Raw genomic sequence first — 23,581 nt, 5'->3', positions numbered from 1 at the left:
ATCACGCCGTCTTAAGGTAATAGTGATAACTTAAAATAAACTTATACGCAGTACGATCGTCGGTTAATTGTTTATTATGATGTCCTATTTGAATAGTTAGTCATAGTTGCTGTGGTTTCAGATATTATTTATTGTAAATAAAACAAATTATTTGTAATATAATTGAGGTAAAATTGCACATAAACTACCGTTACGCATAATTTATAGGTGAATATTTTTTTATATCGTTAACTATTGTTATTATAATTAAATTGTTACCTAACTATATTTTAATTTATTTCATGTTTTTTTTATAGTGGAGGCTTACTTTTTCATCGTAGAGTGTTTAAGGGAAATCAGAATTGATTTCAAAGGAATATAGGAATTGTGTTATTTATTAAATAACATATTCTTAATTGATTACATTATTTGCAACCAGGGGCTGAACAAACAAATTTTAAAAATATTCTCGGTATAATTATATAAACTTTCGTAAATAAAAAATTGTTTCATACTTCTAACTCAATAACTTAAATACATACATATCTATAAAGTCACGTAATTGCTCAAGTTATATTTAGTTCGAAATTAAATCACTTTAAAACCCTATGGTCAGTTCACTGGCCATAAAAGATTCTAATAAGAAACACTCTCACCTATTATCCTGTCTTAAATCTATGGCCTCCATCATAAGCACTTAGTTCTGACCACCATAATAAAACGCACTATTTAGCACTCAAAACAAATCACGCACTAAGTACAATCAACCACAAAAACATCCAATAATAAATATACACTAAATTAGTTCGTAATTTTGCAAAGTACAGTCAGTCACATAAAAGTATGACGTTTTATTATTGTTGTGTGTCGTGTGCGCGTGCGCTCAAAACTGATGTTTTTAAGTAAAAACGCGTGCGGCGTATTTCTTTTTTTGTTAGAAAATAGCAAAAATTTCGTGAGCCCCCACCCGGCCACCCTCGGCCAAGTCGATTATTTGACAGGGGGCCGGTGCATTACCCTGCAGTGACGGTTTACATGTGCCGTGCCGTGTGTGGATTATCTTTAGTGCAAGATCTTATAGATTTATTTTCAAAATCAAAAGGTTTTTCTTTCTTCATGTAAAAGTTATTATGTAAAAGTATGTGTCGAAAAAGTCTTAAGGAGATTTTATATTGGGATGTACTAAGATATAGATTTGAGTTTAATGCTGGTATAAGGTTACCTACTTTAATTTGGTGAGTGTGAAGAGATTAAGTTTATGTGAGATTTAGCTATGCTTATTTTTGCTTAACATTGAACACCTAATTATTATTTTCTAGACTAGAAACTATACTAAAATAATAATATGTATAGTTAAGTTCATGTTCTGATGAACGAATAACACTTTTTCATGCATCAGTGTTATTTGCGCCGAAACATAAGACAAACCAACTTAAAATGCATAGAAAAAACTCGTGAACTGTACAAAAAATCTAACTACGTGCCAAAGAAGAAAATATTTTCTATATCGAAATAACAACTAAACTCGCGTCATATAAACCGTCTCTAAAAACAAACAATACCCATCGCTTTCCGAAAATTTGGAAACACTATCAAAAGGGCGGCTCTGATCAAACATGTCCTGTCTCTTTCCCTCCTACATCATTCCCTAATTCTTATTATGACGTCACAAGTATTGCTGTCTCGCTCACACCATGCAATCGTTATGAGTTATAAATCTTAGCTGTCGATATTGTGAATACATTTTTTTTTAATTGCGCTTGGAAATTAATAATTTGGAAATTATGGCTCTCATTTTACTGTAAAAAATGTTGTTCTTTAGTTTGTCTTCTTTTTTGCATTTTTTTTATTTTGTTTTTATAAATTGGGCCTCGTATTCGAATTTAATGAATTTCCTACATATCAAGTTCGCGAGTTAGAGTAATGATAAGAAAAAAATCACACTAACAGATTTCTTTATAAGGTTTGATGAATCGACAAACTTGTATGTAATATTATTTATTATTCTGAAAATGTACGTAGATTATAGATTTAAAGCGTTTACTTTTATTTAATTAATATCTGAAATAATGTTTTTGACTATAGGTACTTTAGTATTTAAGGTCACTTAGATGATTTTTGACTACAACCATTTAGACAATTAACAACAAGAATTAACAAATTAATTGTTCCTTGTTTTTTAGTAGGGAAGTACTTAACTTCCCTACTAAAAAACAAGGAAAAACTAAACTAATCAAAGTGAAATATTCTCAAAAGCAGACTTTATAATAATATTTTTCACGAAATACCCGCAAAAAGTTCAAACGACTGTACAAGTATTTGTCATAAACAACCGTCTTTGGCTGTTTCATCGCGTTTTTTTAAAGAAAAAATGAAAAGTTTTTTATTAAAAGTCAAAAACAAGTTTAATTAGTTGAAGAGAGTGGTTGAACCGACATCAATTTGCTTTATTACAGTGTTATTATAATTTAAAATGCCCTGTGGAGCGGTTATGTAGCCGACTACTAAACATGAGGTTCCGAGTTTGATTCTCGGGCCGGGCAAAGTGAAATTATATTTTGCGACCATAATCGAAGTATTTAAGTACATATCGAAGTTATTTTGAGTTTGTTTTTTACACTATGTTGTGGTTTCGCAACAAAAAGGTTAAAAAAAGTCATTTAACACGACCCAGGAATCAAACTTTAAACCTAACGAAAACCCACACTAACCTACAATACTATCATAATATAAATTGAACTAACATCAGCCTAGATCTAATATTTATAAAGTAAATCTTATCGTTACACAGTTCCAGGTAGACCTTGAATCTAGTCTATTCAATATTCTAGGCTGAAATTCAGCCTGTGCGATGTCATTGACCCTAAACCCTATATCTGAAATGTTACTATCATTTTAGTAGTAATCTGTTCAATATTTTATTTTTATTATTATTTACTTAGAGTTTCGGTTTTGTGGGATCGTCGGTTCGATTTCCGAGTTGAGCCAATTACTTATTAACTTTGGTTTTGTGGGATCTTGGGTTCGATTCTGGGTCGAGCAAATTGTTTTAGTTTACAAATTGTTTTGGAATGTTCTGAATAGAAACTAGTGCTAATTTTGGTTACGTGCTTAGTATTTGGAAAAAAGCTTACTCCCTTATAAATGAAGAAATAGTAGTAATACACCTTCGAATATAACAGACGTTAAATTGCAAAAGAATGCCCATTTGGCAAAATTTCGAGAAATCGAACCCCTGATAGAGCGTAAAATCTGCGTTTTGCCAGTCGTATCAGAATACCGTATTGGACTATGAACCGCCCATAGCCAGTTGCGCTCACCGGTCGGTAAACGATCTGTGGGTTCAGCAACCCTTGGCTCGGTCACTCTATAGATGGGTGACCGCATAGTGGTATTTGAACTGGGCGTCTCCGTGCTTCGGAGGGCACGTTTATAGTCGATCCCGGTTGTTATCTACTACGATAACAGTCGTTAAGCCATGTCAAAAGCCTTACGAGCGGCTTGAACAACTTTGACACTAGGTTGACTACTTACCATTCGATAAGAAGATAAGAAGAAGAAGACTGGATTATAAGAGTGATGAAATAGAGAGTGTAATTGTACTGTTTACACTTGCCACTAAAAAACAATTTTCTGTAGTTGAATAGTTTCTTTTGGAATATCGGTCAAGCAGTCATTAAGACCTATTATTACCTGACCGGGGCATCGAACCGTGATACAAAGTAAAACATTAAGATAGCGAGCTGTCAATCCACACAATTTACTGGCCTCGCCCCTAACCTACTTCCGTAAGACGCCTTCGTGGTCACTTATAAGTTCGCCATATTTAAGGCTAGTTTCACAGCTCGTGGATAAGTATCGAATAGCGTATCTGCTAGATAAGAAGACAAGAAATGTAAAACTGTCAAAAAATAATTGTCAAAATTTCATCTCATTAGCTACCTAATAGATGTTTAGAAGCGGTCAATTTATTTTGCTTATATTATTAAAGCCATAAGTTGGATGGGTATTTGTTACTCTATACTACTGTACGGATTTTGATGAAATTTGCTAAAACGATAGTCAAAACTCATGTTGACTCTGTCGATAGACTACATCTGTCTAGAATTATGAGTGAATGCTTAAACTATTAGGCGAGCGGAGTCGCATGGGTATGCTAGTATTAATAGAACTAGTCTATAGTAGTAAATAATAAAGTTGGTTTTGTTGTAGAACTTTCTGCTTTTTATGTAATCACAGTAAATCGTGTAAAATGAAACGATAAACTAAGCTTAAATACTCCGATATGAAACAACGTATACAGACTGACCGCGTCAAAGATAACAAACCTCCGTCATTCTAATATCGATCACCAACTGGCCATTCACAAAAATAAAACGAAAAAAAACGTTACTAAATAGTTCTCAATTCAAATTTAGAACAGACAAGATGGCGCCCTGCAACTACTGATCACAAAACAACGTTCCATTTTTCCAACTCAATATTCATTCAACAATTTTTTCGAGTCAAGTGCTATATTTTACTGCCTAGTCGTTAACTTTGAAATATCGGTCGCGGGGTGGGGGGTGGCGGGCGAGGGTGGTTGGCAAATAAAATAAAAATAAAGGCCGATTACGCCGACATTTTATAATGGACGATGAAATGACATGCGGGCGCCGTCGGGGCGCGCGCTAGAGACTTCCGAAATGTCAGAGAGGTTTTTCGGTACAATTTTACATTTAGCGTTTATTATTTGCTTGAACTATTTTTGTTTTGTTCGATAAGTTGCGTTTTTGTTTCGTCTGCACTGCGTATAATATATTTTTGTTGAAAGCGCTGTTTCAAGCTTTTTAAGATAGTTTAGAATTGTGCTTTTAGAAATATTAATGAGTCCTTGAACAGTGGGTAGAACAAAAATACATAGGTAGTACTACGAATAGGTTTATACTATACTTATATTTTTAGCCATACCACTTTTAACCACGGGTATATATCATATGAAGAGAAAAATAATAAATTTTTAGTAAATTTTGTACCACGCGGACTTCGCAAATAGACATCATACAATTTTTTACCTGTATCAATGTATTACTAATATGTTAAAAAATACATGAAATTTCGTGTTACAAGAAGCTCGACAGCCATTTTTTTCACATAATCCAAAAAAATATCCTGATATATACAAGTAACAACCAAAATAAAAACCTCAAAAATTTTATAATCCACACATCAACTCTACATATTTCTGTCCAACAGACATGTCACAGCGTATTTATATTCAATCACATTGGGGCGGGAGTCGAACCCACACCCCCGCCAGGTGCCAACCACTGCGCACTTATAATTTTTATAATTGACATGCGAGGACACCGGTGAAATTTAAAAGGTCTAGTATTAAAATTACACGTTATAATAGAGATTTTGTAACGCGAACATTTTCGACAATAGACAAAATAAATATTTTTCGCTATTGTTCCACATTTTCTATCGATTAACAATAATCTGTAGGTTTAAATGAAAATAATGTACATCAAAAAATTCTATTAGTTTTTTTAAACTAGCGTTCAATCATGCGCTAGTTTGTGATTTAAAACTACGATTTGACATTTGTTCGAACTAATCGAATATGATCTTCGACTCAATACTGTCGGGACTAAGCCTGCTGAGTTACTTTACTGTCCCACTGTGTCAGTAATGTTAATATTTTTAGTATGGTTTTTCTTAGACCCTCAATGAAAAAAACGTCTCGCCCCGGAATGAAAGAGGAATTAGGCCTTCAGACCAAAGCACTGGCCTGGTGTGGGCAATAAAACAAATATGGTTGTTGTATGGTTAGTGGTCAACCTAGCGTTAAAGTTGTTCAAGCCTTTGACATGGCTTATCGACAGTCTTTAATTGACAACTGAGACCAGCTTTTAACGTGCACTCAACTCAAATAATATTCGCTTATGCAGATATGAACTGTCCCTGTTTGGTCAGCCATGGCTTCATTTCATTTTGGTTTATAGCAAATGTTAGTAGCTGTTACCAAAAACCGTTTCCTGTCAGTAATAAAATAAAAAAACTGATCTTAAATTATCTGACGACAAAAAGAAATAACCTGAAATACATCGTGACGCAACTGTTAATTAAATTTAAAGTTTATCTTCTTAAAATAGATATTAAATAGACTTATGTATGCATGAGTGAACTTTGTTACAACGATACAAAGATACCATATAAGTAGCGTATTCTAATTAACTATAAATTAGGTCAATCGTACGTTTTAAATGAAACCTTATTTATTATTCACTAGCCTCTATCCGCGTAGATTTCCCGGGGTAAAAATATCCTATGTGTTAATCCGAGCATATGACAAACATACATACATTCTCACAAACTATCGCATACATCATATTAGTGAGATTTTTAAAACTTTGTTCTTTTTTTAATTCGAATTATTTATTTATCAAATTTCGTTTTTGAATGTTCGTATCATTTAAATTATTAAACAGATTTGTCAAATGATTTTGCCAACAGAAAGGAACTGTACTTTCTTACAACATAGGCTTATTTGTAAACCAAAATATAAGTACAAAATGTAGAGAGATATACCAATCCGAACCAAGTCATATGTACTAAAATTACATATCATTACGACCCTACTTTAACACGCTAAGCAGGGAATACATAAACTTTCTACTGTTTCCTAATTCATACATACAAATTTCTCTTTACATACTTGTTCCATGTACCTTGGGGGTAAGTAGAATGTAAAACGCAACATTCTTTCCATACATATTTCCTACATACATGTTGAAATAACGACAAGTCTGTCTGTCCACAAGGCACAGCGAGTTTGAACATTGAATGACAAAGTTGGACGGCCTTCTATATATATCTGAACAATCAAGGCCGAAGGGTTTGTCCACATGGCACGACTTTTTTGGGCGACTAAAAGTTTTATCGTACGAATGATATTTGCAACTTTATTTTAAGCTATAAGAGGTTTTAAAGCGCAGATAAGGATATGGTAGAGGCTGCAAAACCAATATTTTTTTAAGACACGATGCTATTGGAACTACGAAATAGTCAGAAATCAATATTAGACACGTAAGTAAATCAGAATTATAAATTCTGCAATTGGTAGCATTGCTTCCATACTAATTTAAATGTTGTTCGTGTAGGCTATTCGGCTATTATTAACGGGTATGTATTTTAAACTTTATACTAATACTACACCGTTACTAAGACACATATTCTATGTGAAGTACTTGTTTCAGGCAGAGCTTATAACATTAGTTACCCCCGGTTTCTGATGTACATTTAGAGGTAGTTTATCAATTCAATAGCGTTTTTTAAACTCGTACAAAAATGACAGTTTGAATAAATAAACTACCGCTAAATGTACCTCAGAAATATGGTATTAGAGTTTCAGAGTCGCTTTTACTATGTAACATCGGAATAACAATTAAATATGCTTATTCAACGATAGACTAATTATACTGTAAACATACATCTTTAGTACAACTAAAATTAACCACATTATTGTCATAATTAAGGCTGAAGTGTTCTTAAACCGACAAAAAATCTTATTAAAAAAAGTCGCCCATCTAACCACAGCTTTACAGATAAAAATCGCGAGCAACGTCGCGCCGGAAGGCTAGCTAACATAAATATGTATACGCTCATACGTTACGACAAAGTATTGATTTTGTGTCGAAAAAATTTATTTTTATCTTTATACCTAGTTTAAAGATAGCACGTGATAAGCTAAATTAAAAATATAGTGAATTATTCTTCGATTAGCCTTTATCGCAGTATTATTGAAGGGTTCGAGCTAGTTTTTATGTGGGTTATCTTATTTTTGCTGTTTTGGAGCTTTCCGTTCCCGTTTTGGAAGGTTTAAATCGGTTAATACTATTTTTCATGCATGAAGCTTTGTTTTTTTGGGCAAAATTTGCGTACAGAGAAATGTGAGATTTGGTACTTATATTTTTTTTTAAATAAAGTGGAAGTGCAGTACAATAATACACAATAATTGGCTATATTTCGGGTGTAGGTGGTAGTATATAGAATAGAATTATATAGCAGAATATTTCTCATTAGTAACCTTGGGTTTGGCATCAAACTCGCCGTTTACACTTACACTACGTTTCACATGGGACTAACTTAGTAAATGGCGCAATATCTGTACCTTTGAGTATAACAGGCGTGATGTTTTGATAACTTTTAAAATAACGTAACAAATAAATAACTTAACTAATAACAAAAATCATCTCTTAAAGATTCCATTCCGGATGCAAACTAGAAATCACTATTTATCTTTCGTTTGTATTAAATGAGTGAGAATCGAACTCACTCTCGTTAAAACTAATCTCAAACTATACAAGTTCAATGGTATTGTAACAAGATTACAATATCTTGTACTCAAGGCCGAAAGCCGAAAGCCGAAAGCCGAGGGCCGAAAGGGTACGGTCTTAAGCCGAACATTGTACAACATTGCTTGTTTACATGTAAGCGATTTGTTCAACAAATGTTACTATTTGAATTTATTTCGTGGGTTCGTTAGTGTAACTGCGAAGGGAGTCTGGATTCGATGCTTGGGTTAAAATTGTCGCTAGTGTTTTTGAAAGCAAATTTAACTGATTGCTTCTGCAATATGAGTTTAGTGATATGGTATACGGATGAGAAAAGTGATATTTAGGTCTCGAGTTCTATTCCCGGATTGTACAAATTAAGTTTTCAGTTGGAAGAAGATTGTCTATTATAAGCCCGGAATTTATGCTGCTTTGTTTTGATCATGAAATCTTGAATCTTCAACTATCTCGTTGCAAAAATTCCTCGCAATCGGTTCAGCAATTTAGCCGTAAAATCGTAATAGACAGATAAATTTAAATTTGTAGGTAATACTTATGTATGTATGGGCATCAGATAATATGGTAAAAATATCAAAAACCTACTAGTTTAAACATTACCCACGTACGACCTATTTCTAGTAATAGTCGAGTTCTACGACTCTATATTAGTAAAAGTCATTAGAGCTACAAAATATAATTCTATTCATAGTAACAACCAGTTTTATGTGACTGTACTATGAATAGTATGGACTTCATGTTTGTATTAATATTTAATAAGAAATATTAAAATTACTGCCCCTATGACGACGGCGGTAGTGTATCCAATTGCAGGTCACGAGGTATCTGATTTGATTCCCGGGTCAGGCAAAGTGCTATTTTGTCTTTTCGAATATTTAACTTAGAATTTGTCTCTATTGTAGCCTAGTTTGGTAAAAAGCCCGGTTAAATGGCAATAGGCTCGCCTCATATTACATGAAAACATTGTTAATGGCGAAACATGGATGTATTTCATACAGCTCTGCCGACTCCTTCAGGTGTAACAGGCGTGATGTTATGTATACTATAATAAAATGATTAGATTTTGAGTGTTCAATTATATTTTCTATAGGCTGATTTTTCATAGTAACTTTGTTTGCGACATTGTTTTTATTTTATTGACAGCTAGTGTATGGAGAATCTGAACAATTGGATTTTTTAAATAGTTTTGTGGCTTGCTAAGAATTAGCGTATCAGGAGGTATTATAAATCTATCTTTACTTTTAAATATGGCTATTTTTCGTAACGACATCGGGTACATTACGGAGGCAGGCAGCGAGTATATGATAACATATATGATATAAATGGATCATGTTTATTTTTAACATACTAATGTTTTATTATGTGGAGACAACAATACCGTAGAGAAACATATTGACCTATTATCTTCACGACTTTCTTAGTACTGACAGCGTTCTACATTCAGCGTGTAACGTGACACTGAACGTCACAGGTTATGAAAGCCTCTCATATCATTGTATTAGGTCGACTGTCCGTCCTGAAATCATTCCCACCCCTGCCCACCCCCTTGCAAACACACCAGCGTATATTAATCTAATCACACTCCGTTTCGCCAAGAATGTGTGAGTATACGTCTTTAATAATATCTGGGGGTGGCCGCCCTTAGGGAGGCACGGAGGCAACCCCCCACCCTCTTATACTAGTGAAAAAATATATCCCAAGGAAAACAATATTATAAATTGGACGTGCGTATGTGTGCTCGCTGTAGAAATGGCAATGTATTTCCCTCGCATGTCTTTTATTTCATTTTACTTTATTTTATTCCGTATGTGATGTAGTATATATTTTTTTTTCACTTTTATTATATTTTCTTTGACGTGTACGTATGACAATGTCGCCGAATCGAATTTTCGTCGACGCAACGCTTTCTGCTTGAAATTAACGTTCGTCTAAAATATGCTTTTTCTGAAGAGTTTTTGTCTTTTTTTGTTTTTGTTGAATGCGAAGAAATCAGTTTGTTGTTTTTTTTTTTTGGTATTACACGAACTGATTGGCGTTTGGTAGTCGCGTATGAAATGAAGAGTTGTATATATTTTATAAAGATATTGCTACTAGCTAGTATAAGCGGGTTTGCTTGCATGTCATGTCTTGAACAGTAACTCGTATTTTATTAGGTACTGGTTTTGTAAACCTTTAAGCTAGATTGAATCAAGATCCGTTTTGATATATGAGTAGATATGAAACGCGATTTTCACTAACCATTTTTATCACTAAGGAGTCGTTGCCAAAAATATTTTAGTTCCAGGAAATTCTACTTTTCTTTGTTAATGGATGTATGGAGATCTCTAATGCAAAATGTGCTATACTTTGATGAAATTAGGCTAAAGAATTTCATGCAAAATGTACCGTTACTTGATTGATCATGTTATTAATGGATAGCATTTGCCCGTGATTTCATCCACGTGAAAAAATCCTGTTTTAATTCAGGTTATAAGCTATCAGTGTTCCAAATTACATTAAAGTCCGTCCCGTAATTTTTTCATCACAGAGTAACAAACCTTAATTTATCCATACTTACAAACCTTTGCATCTATAATATAAAACCATTAATGAAATTATTAGGACATTAAGTTTGAATCCTAAAATCTATCCTCACAATCAAAACCACGGATAGAAGCTAGTATAATACTCTAATATTACAAATGTTATGATAAAAAGACAGTCTAATATATAAAATATTTATTATAACATATTGAAACGTTATAGATACCGACTTACAGGGAAAATGAAATAGCGGAGATGTTTGATATTCAATATTTGAAGCCTTACACAAAGCAAAAAACTCAAAAAAATATTGTACAGATTGGTTTTTATTTCAATACCATAACATCGAGCGTGTTATAACTGAAAGTGTAAGCAGAAGAGTAGTTAAGAACAGGTACATTTGTCGTTCGTTGTTGGGCTCATGTAATAAATAAGCTTTTTGTAATACATACATGCCCATGTAATAAATAAGCTTTTTATAAAAATCACGCCATTTTTCCATAGGGGTAGACAGAGACCAATGAACGTTTTGTAAAAATATCTTAATGATAAAGTCTACCTATTTGTGAATATTTCACCAGATATTTAAGAATCTAAAAAAAAAATCGAATCCGGAAATCGAACATGTTATGAGCAGTTTTAAACAGTTCCATTCAAAGACTATAGATGCATTCAAATTGATAATTCTTAACCTTCGTGTTAATTATAGCATTGATAAAATTTTTCTTTAAGCTACCCTTTGAATTCAACAATGTCCACAGTATTTTAAAAATATCAACATTTATCAATCCACAATAATTATCATCAGAACAATATCTATGATAGTGATTAGGCCACATAAAAAAAAATACCTTAAGAATATTATAAAGAAAACAAGCTGACCCAGCAAACGTTGTTCTGCCATATAAATAAAAAAAATGGTCCCTTAGGTAAATGAAAAATAGATGTTGGCCGATTCTCAGACCTACTCAATATGCTCACAAAATTTCATGAGAATCGGTCAAGCCGTTTCGAAGGAGTATGGTAACGAAAACTGTGACGCAAGAATTTTACATATTAGATATCATTCTTGATAATTTCAAACCTCACTTTCAACCCCAATGTCTCAACTTATCAACCCCCACACTGGACAACACATTCATAAAACAAGTTACAACTTATCAAATGTTACAAATATCGGATGTAAACCTTTTTAATGTTACATTACTTACATTGTGCCTCGAGCGGTCTTTACTATTATTACATGTGTTTTTTTTTGCTTTCTTAGTAAAGATTTGAGTAAAATTGCAAGAAATTCTTGTCCAATTGGCAAAATTTCGATAGTTTGGACGCTTAAGCAAATTTTGCTTAAAATCGCGTCTGTCTGTTCGCGTTGAACTCATTACTCAAGAACTACGGAATAAATTTCGAGTTTAATAAAACACAATTCATAAAATCGCATGAAAATGCATTCAATGTGTTTCATAAGGAAGATTTTTGATGGTATGATTCATTAAGATTATGTAAAATTTCTTAAAATATAATTCATGATGATGTCGAAATAACATGTTAACACCGTTATCAAATTATTAATCAACATTATTAACATAAAAACAGACAACATATTTATCAAAAAGAAAGAACTTTTTAACTTAGGTAAGTAGTAAGTAAATCATTTGACATACAAAAATAGGATTTTAAAACCATACTACGTATCTACTCATAGGTAGACTTCTAAAAGACATAGGCTACTTAGTTTATTTTCAAAATATGTGTTAGTTTGGTAAAATTTCATCAATCATACTCAGGAATCGAATAAGGACAATCGTATTGTTTTCTGTTTATCTGACTCCGTGACTATGTATAATGAGTTCGGATTGATCTAGAAAAGTAACCGATTTATAAACATGTAAGTTCTTAAACCAGGAACTTATTTTTATTAGTTGTCTGTCTGTTTAAGAAGCCATGTAACTAGAGTTTTGCTCGGTTTGCTTACGTTCATGGTGAAGAAACAGTAACTTATTTAATACGTTAGTATTAAGCATCATTATTCCCGATTTCAGAGGTACATTTAGCAGTAGTTTATCTATTCAATAGCGTTTAATCTATACTCATATTATAAAGCTGAAGAGTTTGTTTGTTTGAACGGGCTAATCTCAGGAACTACTGGTGTGAATTGAATAATTTAGGATTTTTTTGAGGAAGGCTATATTCTATACATCATCACGCTACGACCAATAGGAGCAGAGTACCAGTAAAAAATGTTACAAAAACGGGGAAAATTATGACCTATTCTCTCTTATGTGACGCAAGCGAAGTTGCGCGGGTCAGCTAGTCTGATATAGACTTGACAGTTTGAATAGATAAACTACCGCTAAATGTGCCTCAGAAACTGGGCATTACTGATGAGCTAAGTACACCTTTTTCTGCGATGAAAATATATTTTTGTAAATATATTTCAAAGATGATGGTTTGTTTATTTTGTTATTGACTTATGGATATACACATACACATGAATTATGGCGTAAAGATCACTAAAATACCATCTGCCGAGCACGTGTGATTTTTGGTAATAACGATGCCGGATTTTTAGCTAAGACCACATTCAAACTTCATCATAAAAGCAAATAAATTTACGTCGCGGTTTTTTAGAATCTTGTATACAAGGGTCTTTACTAGGTTGTTGGATTATAGCATATAAGGTAGGTTTGATTACTGTGTTGTAGAGTGTAAAGAAATTTCTAGAAACATTATTACTAATAACTAAGACTTTTCAGTATTTCGTGAAATTCTCCATTTTCCTCAGTCTCTCGACCTTGAGGAAATAACTAATAAATAAATAAACAAAATAAGGAAACAGAAAGCAAACAAAATTATTAAAAAACCAAATTCAACGAAAACATGAGTTACCGTTGTTTGTAATTATTATTAATAATACCTATTATTATTTCTTAGAATTAATAATTCTACAATTTAAAGTTTATTGTTTTGACATCCTTGTAACGTCTTGAAAACCACAAGTACTGAAATTATACTGAAGTATTAATATGGATGAACTCAATTATTTTACAAGTAAATATACGAGTAGAAACTTTTACGTTTAAAAAGACCCATTTTAGATTAGTTTTACTTGTATAATTTCCTTACTCCCTCCGTTTAAATTGAAAAAATATTATTTTCGTGTCGAATAATCCATTTATTTAGGAAGAGTTGTCTTCACCATTGACAATTATAGACCCATGTAATTGGGGGCTAACTTATTGCCATACGGCATACATCGATGACCGAGCACGTTACCAAACTATTGCTATATTTTATTGACAGCAGTAAAAAAAATGTGAAAACAGGAAAACTACTAAAGTCCACGCGGGCCAAATCTAAATTATAAAAGACCAATTTAGCACTTTGCCCGACTCGTGTATCAAACTTGAGACCACGCGATCAGCTATATTTCGGTATTGAAGACTCAAAACTACCAAAAGTCCACGCGCACGAAGTTTAAATTATAAAAAACAGAAGCATTTTGCCACTTGGGAATCAAACCAAACACCTCGTGATCAACACTCATACTACCCTATCAGTAAATCGAAAACCGTTATCAAAAACCAAAAACCCTTGAAAAACAAGACAATATCAATAAGCAACCGTTTTGTGAACACGTAGTAACAGTTATCGCGACTACTTTTGTTTGTTTGAACGCAAAATTCTCAGAAACTATTAGTTCATGTAGAAAAACTATTTTTCGTCAAATTATCCATTTATTAAGGAAGGCTACGGGCTGGATAACTTCATGCTATGTCTAATAGCCGTAGATCTAAATAAAAAAAGGTTGTGAAAACGAGAAAACTACTAAGGTCCACGCGGACGAAGTTTAAATTATAAAAGCACTATGCCCGACTCGAGTACCAAACTCCCATCTCATGATCAGCAGTTAGTGAATCAAAAAAACATTATCCAAAACAAAAAAAAAGGCCTTAAAAACAAGACAATATCAATAAGCAACCGTTTTGTGAACACGTAGTAACAGTTATTGTAACTACGTTTGTATGTTTGATCAAATAAACATATTTTTGACGAATAAATCAATTTACTAGGGAAGTCTACATAGATTCATGCTATAGATGTCAAATAGCAGAGGAGCAGAAATAAAAAATGTCGAGAAAACGGGAAACAACAAAGATTAAATTTAAAAATATAAGTTTATTAAAAAGCACTTTGCTCGACTCAAGTACTGAACTCCCATCTCGTGATCAGCAGTTAGTGAATCAAAAAAACATTATCCAAAACAAAAAAACCCTTCAAAAACAAGACAATATCAATAAGCAACCGTTTTGTGAACACGTAGTAACAGTTATTGTGACTACGGTCGGTGTCGCACACTCGCCACAAACGCCACGCTCGCCGCACGACGCGAATGGGATGTTTACCCTAAATGAGGTACTTTAACAATACGGGTCACTTACCTGTACGATTTTTTACTAGTACATAATGTTATTGAGAGGTTTGGTTTTTCATTCTAAGAAGATGTAGGAAAAGTTTTAATCGGTTATTTAATAAATAAATTTAACCCATTAATATTCCACTGCTGGGCAATGGTCTCCTCCCGTAATGAGGGAGGGGTAAGATCTTGAGTCCACCACGCTGGCCAAGTGCGGGTTGGGGACTTTGCATGCCCTCAATAATAAACAATAATAAACAAATTTTAGGCATGCGAGGTTTCCTCACGATGTCATTGGTGTGTTGCCTCGGGTTCGAACCTGCGACCACTCGCGTATAGGAGGTGTCAACTTGTACCACTCGGCTATCACTGCTGTTTACAATCGGTTATTTATATGCTCAAAAGTAAAGGAAAGTGATCACACCTTTTTAAGCTGTTTGCCCGCTGTGTGTTATTGTCCAGTACCTATATGTTTATAAATAAAATGGTAAATGGCAATCAACTCCCTCTATTCGATGGTGCAAACATTGTTCATGATGAACCGCAGCTTTTTTTGTCCACCTCTGCCTACTCGTTCGGGTATAACAGGCGTGATATTATGTAAGTATATATAATAATTATATACATACTAAAAAGGGTGGAAAGCTAGTTCTCTATAAAATTTTCTATACTTCATTCCAATAAGAAAAACCAAATATTATCCATATTTGGTTTTTCTTATTGGAATTTAAAAAATCCTTGTGATGCCATCGCAAAGTCACAAGAAGTAGTTGGACCATCCATCTTGTTTTCTCGTATAATACTTCTTCTCAAATTCGGATTTCCCTTACCTTACATTAAACTTGTATTTACTTTGAACGATGCATTTACTTTTTGGACAAAATATCTATCCTCAAAAACTTTTGCATTAAAAATATTAGTACGGTTTTATTAGCCTTCAACAAAGTAATCACTTGACATTTGTATAAAGTGGTTTTATAGCAAAAAAGCTGATTAGTAAACGATCAAAACCAATATTTACCGTGTAACCGCACGGCGCACATTGTGTTTTATAAAACAGGTATGCATGTTTCCTCGCGATGTTTTCCTTCACCGTACGATGATCAATTTCATGGATAGGTAACAATAGGTTTTCGTTTGGGAAATGCCGATTTTTTATTTATCTTTATATATATAATTCTTCTGTAAGTGTGTATGTCACTGAACTTCTCTTAAACGACTGGACCGATTTTGATGAAATTTTTTGTGTATGTTCAAGGGGATCTGAGAATGGTTTAGATTCACAAAAAAATAAAATTAAAAATAAATATATAAAATTCTCGCGTCACAGTTTTCGTTGCCATACTCCTCCGAAGCGGCTTGACCGATTCTCATGAAATTTTGTGAGCATATTGAGTAGGTCTGAGAATCGGCCAACATATATTTTTCATATCCCTAAGTGACAATATATATTTTTTAATTTACATGGCAAAACAACGTTTGTCGGATCAGCTTATCAGCTAGTATAAGTATATACCTGCTGGTTTAGATTATAAATAGTAAAAGTTACATTATTCAAGTACGTTTTTGAACATAGTGATCAAGTCGCGATAACATTAACTGTTATTTTTAAGTCACTGGAACGACTGTCATGGTGATCATAATAGTTAGACAACTTAACAAAGAGCCTCAGAACAATTTACCTAGATTATATTAAAAAACCCTTAAGTATTTCCAAAATAAAATAGCTGTATCAAACAAACTACCGTCAGTTGCATAAGCTAGATCACTGATGTTCTGAATACTGAATTTTGTAGACTTTCTCGAGCCGAGAAGCTTGCATACAAGGCTCTTTACTAAGTTGTTGGACTGTAGTACATGCATAGACTTTGATGAAAGCTTTTATGAATCCTAAGAATGACTTCAGAACACATCAGACTTTCAGAAACATAGAACAGACATGAATCACGATTTAAATATTTGCTAAATACAGCATAACATGATGCTAAATAAATTACGTTTCTTACAAACTACAAAACCTTATTCTTTTATCACGAACACTATCGAATGAATAAATAAAGAGACGAAATATTTTCCTATAATAAATAGTTTGAAGATATAAAGAAAAAAAAGAATAATGACATACTGCCAAAGACGATATTCTTTGTTTTCGTCATAAACGAGGGGTGTATTTTGTGTACAACGCCATCTATGTGCGGGATAGTGAAGTAGGGTGTGTGGTACAGTGACATCTATGAACGAGGGTGCCGTACTGATCGTAAGATACGCAAGGGGTGAAATATTTTTCATATTTGGAGATGCTTTATTACTAAACTAGCTGACTCCGCACACGTATAATATAACTCCTTATTTAGCTTTTGTTTGATCTAGGGGCCTCAACTATTTTTACGTTAAATTTCATCAAATTCAGTTCAGCAGTTTGGTTGTGTAAGCATAACAGACAGTCTTTTGCAAATGGATAGGATTAAGGATATGAATTCACAAAAATCAAATAAATTATTGATTTAAGCCACACACTTAACATACAGAGTATTGCAATGAATGGATGGGATTAAGAATATGCATTCACAAAAATAAAATAAATTATTGATTTCACACAAATGTAGATTCTGACTTGGAATCGAAGAGACGAGGATATTGGCAAGTATAACATTATAGGTATACAGCATACAGACATTATAAACTTATAGTTGGCATATTCACCAAAATTAATAGTCAAAATATTCACCTATTAAAAACGTAAGTAAAATAGTACAGGCTCACAAGTATGTACCGCAAAAAATCTATTAATTTATTGCTTCGGCAATTCCTATTCCTACGTACTTCCGTACAGAATATTATGTGACACGCATTTTAGGACAGTACATTTAATTAATATAATTAACTAGCGGACCCAACACAAATTTTATTAATCGCCCGATCGACAATTCTGTTTTGACATCTCCAACAATCATCATCATAAAATTCAGACGAATTTCGCAAATATTTAACAAATTATGCTGTATTACCTCCCCCGCAAATCATTGAATCTTTTGATAAAAACCGTATGAAAAACTGTCCAGTAGATTTTTAGTTCATTGCCAATAGACACGCTGAGACTTATTTTATAATAACGTATTAACTATCACATTTGACTGAAATTGAGGATTTAGAAATTCGTGTTACTTAAGATTTGCAAAGGCCTTTTAAATATTTGAGGCTTGCCTCGGGTGTTAAGTAAGACGGCTACAGGCCGAAACGTCCAGTATAACAAGGTGCACTTGATCATTTCCGTGTTGAATGAAAAAAAATGTATTAGGAAACATTTTTTTACAGTATTCTGTTACCCAACAATTAGCTATTTACCGTGATAGTATTATGGTCTTTTAGTGTTTAAATAATATTAAGCTAAATTAGAAACCACGTATCATTTTTTAATTACTAAAACAGCATGAAATACTTTCATCCCATTTAGTTAGTTCCTTTATATAAATCCTATTTATCTTCTTCTTATTAAAATGTTAATTAAATAACGAATATTATTTGCTTATAATAATATCGTAAGTCTTTTGAAAGCTAATTTTGTATTACGAAAATAACGAACTTTAATATGCTCTTTATTCATCTCTTTTTCTCTTAGGGCATAATTAATGTAACAGAATAAGACAAAAGAACTATTATTACAAACGTACATGTTATTAAAGTTCTTTACTTTCTGTTCTAAAAACATAGTCCAGTTTCATATATCTACAGCTATTACAAAACATAGTTAGCAACAAAACAAGCGCGTCATATATTAATTAACGTTAGTTGAACACATCTAACACACTAACAACTATATTGATTTTTTCCACCCCACCGACGCCGGCCGTTGCGAAATTATCGAAATCTAACAAAAGCATCCCGTACGAAACTGGTAAGAAAACTAATAACCCGTCTTACACCACCCCGTATAACACACACACGAGACACGCACACACGCACGCCGCCGCGCACGCACACACGCGCAACACAAACTCTAATTATATACGTCCACGAAGAAAATAAAGATTGGGGAAAAATTTTAGAAGAAACAAGTGCGTCGGTCGGGGTGTGGGGCAACTGACCGCTCCCCGTCATTAAGCCTCCCGCCCCGGCCCCCTCCCGCCGCCCCCCGGGTGGCTAGTTCTCCCCTTGGATGTTTAATAATATGAAGAATTGGAGATAATTTGCGAGAAACTAAATAAGAAACGCCGGACGAAAATTGAAAGGTCGGAGGGTGGGTATGGCCTCTCGCTCTCGCGGAAATGTTAGTTCCCAGAAACACTTCAAAAAGATTGTTGTACTACGTAGGTAGTAATAAATAATATTTCGTTTATTGCGACAGTGTACGCAATAAGTTATATTAATTTTCTATTGATATGCTACATATTCTTTGGGAGAAAGCCTCGTTTCTGGAAAGTAGCTCAAGTATAAAGTATAACGGGCAGGTTCTCGTAAAATAAAATATTACGAGGTAGGACAATGTTTAGGTATAAAGTAGTATTTAGATTATGTCAATTTCAAAACTGTAAAATACTGATCAGAAAACATCGCCTAAGAATATAAATGATGTAGCCAAAGTATTCATAATGACTGGTACTAAGGACACATCATCACGTCCAGAAAGTCGCAAACATCTTGCGTAAACTAGGCCGTGATCCCCAGAACATATAATTTGTATCATTGTTGATATATCCCAAAACATTATATATTTTAAGACATATCAACAATGTACTAATGTATACCATTTTATTATTTACGAGTTCATATAAAATAATAATTTACTTCAACTGAATTTGCAATTTAAAAATGGGTACGTCTTACATCTCTGTAATTTGAGATGTATCTATTTTAACCAACTTGAAAGTGGAGGAGGTTATCAAACCGTCGGTTTTTTCAGTGGTGATCAACAGATTATTGCACCTTTGAAGTCTTCGTTTCCTAAGGTAAGCTAATTTTAAATGGCAGTACAGTACACATCCTACATAGTTTCCTAAAAAAAGAGAAAAGTAAAATAAAACATATTTATTAATTAAATTAGTCGTAAAAAAATAATATAAGTAGCCAAGAGTAAAGTACTGAAATAGTTTAACACAAAGTACATTAATTCAAGAACTACTCAAAACTAACAATTCAAAAGTTCAACGAACCCTTCGTAAGAAAAATTCCGACCACACTAATTTCTTGCTTCCAACGTTTTGACACACTGCAATCCGTAGGGTCCAATCACAGCAAGACAATTAACAAAACCGACTATCGATTGGTCCACTTTAGGGTACCGCAGGCAACTCATAAATATGTAGTTGTATACGGAACCCGTATAGTTAACCGGACACGATTTATGTGCGTCTTTAGACCGCTATGAAGAATATTAAACGTTTCACAATAAAACAAAAGGTTTCTTAGTACTACGTAAACTTTTGCTTTGGTTTTTATCGTCTTTTAAGCTCTTTTTGACTCCAATATGTGGTGCCTTTGACGTTTCAAATGTCTTTTCCGAGGAGATTAACACGAATTTACCTGAGACTGCGTAAAGATTTCAGAAGCGCAATTCTTTACTTTGCGTACTATCGAGTATCGAGAGTTTGACATTTAGAATGTATTCTAAAAATAGTTCCTACCTTATCCGCTAGAGGCGCTGATCAGATTTTTATACAAAATTTCTAATAGTGGTACAGAATCATGCCTCAGGTTGCAATGGTCGTACCGTGGTGGTATGATGACGTCAGCGACTAAAGTGCTTGTGGTCGAGGCCTGCCGTCAGCCGAAACGTAAGGCAATCCAAGGTAAAGATGTACGCATTCAGTTTCTTAAGGATATGATAATTATTTTTTTTTATATTTATGCGACTAGCTTCTACTTTAAACATTACTTAAGCAAAAATAGTCCTATATGTTAATCCAGGCTATAATTTGTATAACTAGGTAACTATTTACGATTTTACAATATCCTCGAGTAACTGTTTTTACTTGGAACATCAAAATCACCAAAATACTTAATACACACCAATAAAAAAACCAATAAGTTTTCCTTACATGGAAATTCAAACAATCTTATCAGTGTGGCATTTTCCTGCTACTATCGGCTATCGATACATTTTGTATTAAAAGAACAGTAGCTCGATTCTCTACTACTATCGACTACCGACAACCTACCTGTCATCGAGAAATTTTGTATGAAAATCTGATCAGCGCCTCTGACGGGTGTCGTAGGAAATATTTTGGCAGTACATGCTTAATATCAAAATTTCGATACTAGCTATCGAAATGTTGCTGTATGCCTATGTAATGCCTGTTGCCGGTAGTCGATAGTGGTAGAGAATCCAGGTACTGATCAATGCCCCTAGCGGGTGTCGTAGGAAGTAATTTTAAAGTACATTTTAAACGTCGAACTCTCGATACTCGAAACCGTCTGTAGAAAATCGCGCTAAAGGAAAATAATGTTATGTTTGTCATTGGTAGAAAGGAGTATTCAGTCATATTGATAAAAAAACATGAATGAACTACAAAATAATATTTTTTCCTTAAAACAATAATATTATGAGTATTCCGACCGCAGACAACTCGTGCTTTCTAAATAAGGTATATTTTGCGTTTTGTTAATTTTATTCATTCATTAGTTATTCTTCAAAACATTCTTACCACGATACACCAAATAATAAGTTAGGCTTTTGAATCCATCACGCTGGCCAATTGTGGATTAAGAACTTTGCATTTCTTCAAGAACTGTTTTAAAGAACTCTCAGGCATGCAAGTTTTCACGGTGTTTTCTTTCGCAGTTAAAGCAATGACTGATCTTTATTTTTTATTACAAATCCTAATAAAATGATGTATGCGAAAGTTTGCGAAGATGTATGTATGTTTGAGACTCTTTCACGCATAAACTACTGAACGGATTTTGACGAAACTTAATACACAGGTGGATTACAACTTGGATTAACACATAAACGATACTTTTACTCTCTCTTTTTACGCTTATAATCGCGCATAGAAGATAGAACAAACAGTCTTTCACTTAGCTTCGAACCTTCGACTAATTTCGTACAAGACAAAATAATAGCCCGAATCATTCGCTAAATATACAAACCTAGTTTAAATCAATTTTCATATCCCCTAACTATTTAATAAACGCGGCTTCAAATTGCACGTCATATAAATCAATTAAAATGCATGAGTAGTACTGGTATCGTGTTACCTAATAGAAAAAAAACCCACGAAATAATCCTCACATGTGTAACATCGTTCTATGAATCATATAAAAACTACTAGCTGACCCGCGCAACTTCGCTTGCGTCACCTAAGAGAATAAGTCAAAATTTTCCCCGTTTTTGTAACATTTTTCGTTGCTACTCCGCTCCTAATGACCGCAGCGTGATGTTATATAGCCTATAGCCTTCCTCGATAAATAGGCTATCTGAAGCTGAAAGAATTTTTCAAATCTAACCAGTAGTTCCCGAGATTAGCGCGTTCAAACAAACAAACAAACTCTTCGGCTTTATAATATTAGTATAGAAGTATAGATTAGACATACTTGGTATTGCGCGCGTTTCTCGGAAGCATAGACAGAGATCCTCTGTTACGTGTATAGCCAATTACTGACTATTAAAACTGAACACGTAATATAGTTTCTTATAGTTGGTTGGCTAAAAGAGGAGCTCGTGGCAAAGTAAGCTAAGCTGGTGTAGCCGCGCGGAGCTATCTCTCAGGTTAAGATACGCTTGCCGAAGTCGGTCCATGGATGCGTAATCATATTACACAAATTGCTTGGATTTGGAAACCTGGAACTATCAGCGGATCCAGGATTTTAAATTAATAGCTCAATATCTCTCAGGAATCGAAACCAAGACTTCGTGATCTCCTTTATCGTATTCGTCTATACTACAGAGCAAATTGTTGCGGATGCCGAATTAAAAAAATGTATAGAAATGGATGTCGATGTGGTGTTTCTTTTGCCGACATCCGAGGATGCGGATGCAAATGCGAATATCCTCAACAGCACTCTCCATCACTTGCTTACGCATCCACGAAAACTCCGCAATAATGACTGCGAATGCGGATTCAAATGCCTGATTAATGCGGATGTGGATGCAAATGCCTGATTAACGCGGATGCGGGTGTCCTCAACACCTCTGCTACAGAGACCACAGAGGTAGTCTTTAAGCTCTCAAATTCTTAGATAACCAAATAATAATCATGAGAGCCTCACATAGCCACAAATAGTGTTGGGTAAATAAAAACTTGTAAAAATCCTCATAGAGACCACGTCTTGGTAAACTTAAGTGACCTTTGTAAATGTAGTTGTTTGTAATTGTTGCGCAATATTTTAA

At 33.8% G+C, this 23,581-nt stretch overlaps 1 protein-coding gene across 2 annotated transcripts in view; it reads right to left on the bottom strand.

Annotated features, from left to right (window-relative positions):
* LOC142983955 (uncharacterized) overlaps positions 1-23,581 on the bottom strand; it is a 65,496-nt gene that overhangs the window by 6,671 nt on the left and 35,244 nt on the right. The window lies entirely within an intron of this gene.

This window comes from Anticarsia gemmatalis, chromosome 25 (assembly GCF_050436995.1).
Source record: "Anticarsia gemmatalis isolate Benzon Research Colony breed Stoneville strain chromosome 25, ilAntGemm2 primary, whole genome shotgun sequence".
NCBI classification, from domain to species: Eukaryota; Metazoa; Arthropoda; class Insecta; order Lepidoptera; family Erebidae; genus Anticarsia; species Anticarsia gemmatalis.
This window is presented reverse-complemented; position numbering and strand designations above follow the sequence as displayed.